General features: G+C 44.4%; 1 long non-coding RNA gene across 1 annotated transcript; it reads left to right on the top strand.

Annotated features, from left to right (window-relative positions):
• The first annotated feature begins 591 nt into the window (after positions 1–591).
• Positions 592–1,899, top strand: LOC106957530 (uncharacterized). Its single transcript, XR_001426967.1, has 3 exons — positions 592–1,483; positions 1,592–1,697; positions 1,774–1,899. It is a non-coding gene; the product is annotated as an uncharacterized LOC106957530 (long non-coding RNA).
• Positions 1,900–4,932: the final 3,033 nt, after the last annotated feature.

Here is a 4,932-nt window from a genome sequence, read left to right as displayed (position 1 = left end):
GGAGAATGACCGAGCTAAGATCCTGTGGGACTTCCAGATCCAGACAGACAAGATGGTAATGGCGAACCAACCGGACATTGTGGTGGTGGACAAACAACAGAGGAAAGCAGTTGTGGTGGATGTAGCAATACCAAGTGACTACAACATCAGGAAAAAGGAGCATGAGAAACTGGAGACATACCAGGGCCACAAGAGGAACTGGAAAAGGCCTGGAAGGTGAAGACCACAGTGGTGCCTCTGGTAGAGGACCCGAGCTCAGAGGATGAAAAGGGAATTTTTTTATAGATAGATAGATAGATAGATAGATAGATAGATAGATAGATAGATAGATAGATAGATAGATAGATAGATAGATAGATAGATAGATAGATAGATGTCTCATCGTAACATTGGACTTAATTTACTTGATTTACTTGTTGGATTACATTATGTTGTCAGGCTTCATGTCTATAATATGTGATTATTCATAAATTTTCGCCTGAGCACCGCGGTGATTGATTAGCTGATTTTAACACTGGGTCTACTGATGACTTGGTGTGTGGGTTGTCCTTTTTTAGTGCTAATGGAACCAAAACACACTGAACTGATAAGTCATGTAATGTCTAATCCAGTAATATATATTCATTCATATATACATCAGTGCTGCTGCCTCTCTGTCCTTCCATCTTCTCTCACACATGCTGCTACTTAGCAGTAGGTGTCAGGATTACTTTGTGTTGCATTCAATGTTGTCGGAAAAAGGAGATTCATGCGCTAATGTCCGATTTGCCATAACTATTTATTGAATTCATAGTCACCAGCTGTGGTGGCAACAGGGGTGGCAAGGCTCTCAGTTGGAGTGGCAACTGCCAACCCCAGCCACCCCAGTAGTTCCGCCCTTGCATGGAGGCTCTGTTTGTTGCGACTTAATATAGTTTTCTTCATAAACTTAACCTGGTTTTAATTAAGCTCAGTATGCCAAAGAGACTTTGATATTGTGAGGCTGTTATAATTCGTTCATCATTGTTTTTATCTTCAACATATTTTTGCAGTCTAATCAAATTAAGATGAAAGCCAGGGATCAAGTATTAGGAAACCTATAGATTTTCCTGTCTCAGAAGAGGCTCTAGCTCCACCAGATCACCACACTGGGATGAACCTCCACATCAGCTTTATGGTGGAAGGATTTATTTATTTTTTTTACACTGGGCAGCTGGCTAAATTTTTAACAGCAAAAACTGGTGGATTACCAACACTAAGTGCTTAATAAATATGATTTGATTTTAAAAAATATTTGGACAGAATTTATTCCCCTTGTTAATCTACCATTTCTCTTTCACACATTTTATTCTTTGTTAGCTTTCAGGGCCCTGTGATGGACTGGTTACCTGTCCAGGGTGGACCCTGCCTCTCATCTGATAACTGCCGGAGATGGGCACCACAAGCCCCTCTCACCACTCTGCAAAAATCAGCGTGTTCAGATCATGGGTGAAAAGCTTTTAAGGTAGTTTATCTCCCTTAAGTTTGCACTTAAAACAGCTTCATAGTTAAAGCCAACATCAGCTGATTCTATGATATTGCTGACTATTTTTTCTACTTCTAACATAAACAGGCAAAGAAGACACCCAGAAATGTTTTTCCACTCCAGGCATCTGGTCTCAATCATCATCAGTTCTGATGATGCCACATGCATAGCGAGTCCACAGCATCCTAAAATTGTAAGTCATACGTTTTTCTGTACTCTTTAAATTACAGTGCTTTCTCTTTTAATTGCTCTATTGCTCTTTTTTGTAGGTTTCTGTAAAGTGCAGTGGTGCAGTGAATGGGAATCTTCCGTCATTGATCCTCACTGTTCTTAGGAAGGAGAAATGTCATTTTGTCTTGAGTAATACTGGAATACTGTGATATTGAATTAAAACAATACTCTGTCCTTAGTGAAATATTTTTCATATGTCCTCTAAAGCAGTGGTCCCCAACCCCTGGTCCGTGGACCAATTGGTACCGGGCCGCGCAAGAAATAATTAAATATTTCCGTTTTGTGTATTGAGTCTGGAGGATCTTTTATTTTGAAAATCCTTTAACCGGATTCTCTCGGTTACTTGCGTGCCAACGCTGAGCCCACAAGCAGCAAAATGAGTAAGAAACAGGTCAGATGTCTTTGGAAATTTTCTTAGCAAAGGGGTAAAGGCTCAGAGAAGAGACAGGAGAATGGATTTATCCCGGACCGGTAGGTGAGTCCCACATTACAAGCTCGCTCTGCGTAACATGCGGCGACCGGATGCTAATGAGGCAATGAAGCTTCAAACTGCTTCGCCACGTAGAGACCGAGCAGGCTGTGGATATAAGTAACACTTGGGGTGTCATTGTCTCCCATCACTCCCAGATGGGACCGTCTCGTTGCAGAGAAAGAAGCTCAGGGCTCCTGTTAGTCATTATCGTGTGTTAAAATTTTCACGAAAGTAAAATGTTCGTCTTTGTGGCGCATCTGTATCTTATTTTGAAGGGATATGTAAACGTTACCATAGCGACCAGAGTCAGAGAGCGTTTGGGCAGTGGTCAAGAGGAGATGAGTAGAGCTTGTGAGTCTTAAGTCTGGTTTAGGCGGCAAGATTTAAGAATTGTCAGCCAATTCTCCAAACCTCTGTGACCACAGAGCTGATAAGTACAACAGGTTCGATCGGTTTGTGTCTCCAGCCACATGGCAAGAGCAACAAACCACACGAACCGATTCCAGTCAAGAACATCGCGATTCCAGAAGAAAATCCACAAAACTCCCAATATGGCGTAACCCAGGTTAACATAATCCTCACTAAATGTAAGCCTTTTCATAAAAATAGCTTTAAAATAGATAAATAGGACATAAATAAATAAATAAATAAATAAATAGGAGAATAGGTGTTAAAACAGTTAAAATATAAAAAGTAATTACAGACACAAGTGTTGTATTTCATTTCAATCTGTAGAGACTCACGCAGAGAGAGAAACAGCAGTTAGACAATTTTATTGGATCGATAATTTGGCACTCGGACACCGGCGGAAGATGTACGAGCTGAGAATCGCAGCTAGCTTGAATGATCGGCTCGAATGAAGCTCAGGTAGGTCTTCCCCCGGGCCCAGTCACTGGTGGTGGAGCGGACCTTGGAGAGAGGAGTCTTTAGGGGACCTGGGCTGTCTGGGAGGCTGGTGGTGGAAAGGGGGAAGAGGTGGATTGAAGCACAACTGAAGCGGGTGGATCTGTGGTTGCTTCATCTTTTAAAGGAGCTCTTGCCAGGTGATTGGATCGAGGTAGAGAGGTGGTGCGTCCTGATTGGCTGGGGTGAAGGCGTGGTGATAGGTGATGCCAGAAGAGTCTTCCAGGTTGAATTTTCGCCTGGTGCTTCATTTCAATCTGTAGAGACTCACGCAGAAAGAGAAACAGCAGTCAGACAATTTTATTGAACCGAAAATTTGGCGCTCGGACACCGGCGGAAGACGTGCGAGCTGAGAATCGGCTCGAACGAAGCTCAGGTAGGTCTTCCCCCCAAAAGAGGGTGCCGGGCCGAGGCCATGCCGTGACCTGCAGGCTTGTTTGAACCTTGTTAGGCGCACGGCAGCCAGCCTGCAAGTTCATGACAGGTGAGGCAAAGAGGCCGAGACCTGCAGGCTGATCGAACCTCATAGGCGCGACGGCAGCCTTCCTGCAACCTTATAGTGAAGCTTTGTTAGGTGGGTGGTGACGGCCGTGGACTGCAAGATGATTGAACCTTGTTAGGTGCGACGGCGGCCGGCCTGCAAGCTCATATCAAACTTTGTTAGGCGAGGCAAAGAAGCCGAGACCTGCAGGCTGGTCAAGCCTTGCTAGGCGCACGGCAGCTGGGCCTGCAAGCTCATATCGAACTTTGTTAGGCGAGGCAATGACTGCGGTGGCCTGCAGGCTGTTCGAGCCTAGTTAGTGAACGGCGGCGGCTCATGCGGGCTATTTTGAGCCGAGAGAAGTGGTGCTGGCGTGGCTTGCAAGCTGATCCGCTCTCGATGTGCAGCATAGATGTCTGTGGCCTGCTAGGCCGACTCCCTAGATGAACAATAGATATTTAGTATGTCGGAGTACTCCACCACCAGAGATTTGTTATGAATGCTTACCCATTGTCTGAAGGCAGTGAGAATGGAAGAGAGGTCTGAAAGAGTACCAGAGGAGGATGCCGCTGACGATCGGCAACTGGGTTATGACTGAACCTTGTGGGCAATGGGAGGCTGCCTGTGGACCAAATATGAGGCCTGGAAATGGCCAAGGGGAACTCGCATGAATCTTGGATTTCTAAGAAATTTAAAGACATGGCTGATCTGGAGACTTCATGCGTGAGGGATGTAGGTACTGAGGTGGGGCTTGCTGACTTAAAAGTGAAAATTGAGAACAGCGTGAAAGAGGCATAGATCCTGGACCTGCGTTGTCCCTTGAGCTTTCTAAACTAATAGATTACTAGAATGGATAGTAAACAGGCATCTGCTGAGATAAATTATGCTAGGTGATCGATGTAAGTGGCAGTTTTTCCCCTCGATCCTCGAAGAAAGGTGATTTATATGGCGCATTTCCAGCAGCAAAGCAGTGCTTTTAGAATGAGATAGGACTGAATCTTAAAAACCTAAACGTGTAAAATATATTCATATATACGAATCTACACCAATAATTAAGTATAGATTCCCCCAAAAGTCTGTACTTTATAATAGGCGCTAGAAAATGTCGCAGTTGAATTGCAGATTAAGGGAGTAGAAGGTGGCGATGAAAGAACGAATAGTGAAGGTCGAGACCCCATCATGAGGAAGAAAAGATTTCCAAGTTGCGCCAAATTTAGTTAAGGCGTACCATGATGGTGTGAAAGGCTTGAGAAATACTGTTGAATGGTTGTTGGAATGACCTGTGGGGATAGCAGAGGTAATGTGACTGCTACATGACTAGAAGGAGGAAGGCTTGGTGGG

The sequence above is a fragment of the Poecilia latipinna genome, unplaced genomic scaffold (assembly GCF_001443285.1).
Source record: "Poecilia latipinna isolate Pla-1442-1.1 unplaced genomic scaffold, P_latipinna-1.0 Scaffold913, whole genome shotgun sequence".
NCBI lineage: Eukaryota > Metazoa > Chordata > Actinopteri > Cyprinodontiformes > Poeciliidae > Poecilia > Poecilia latipinna.
This window is presented reverse-complemented; position numbering and strand designations above follow the sequence as displayed.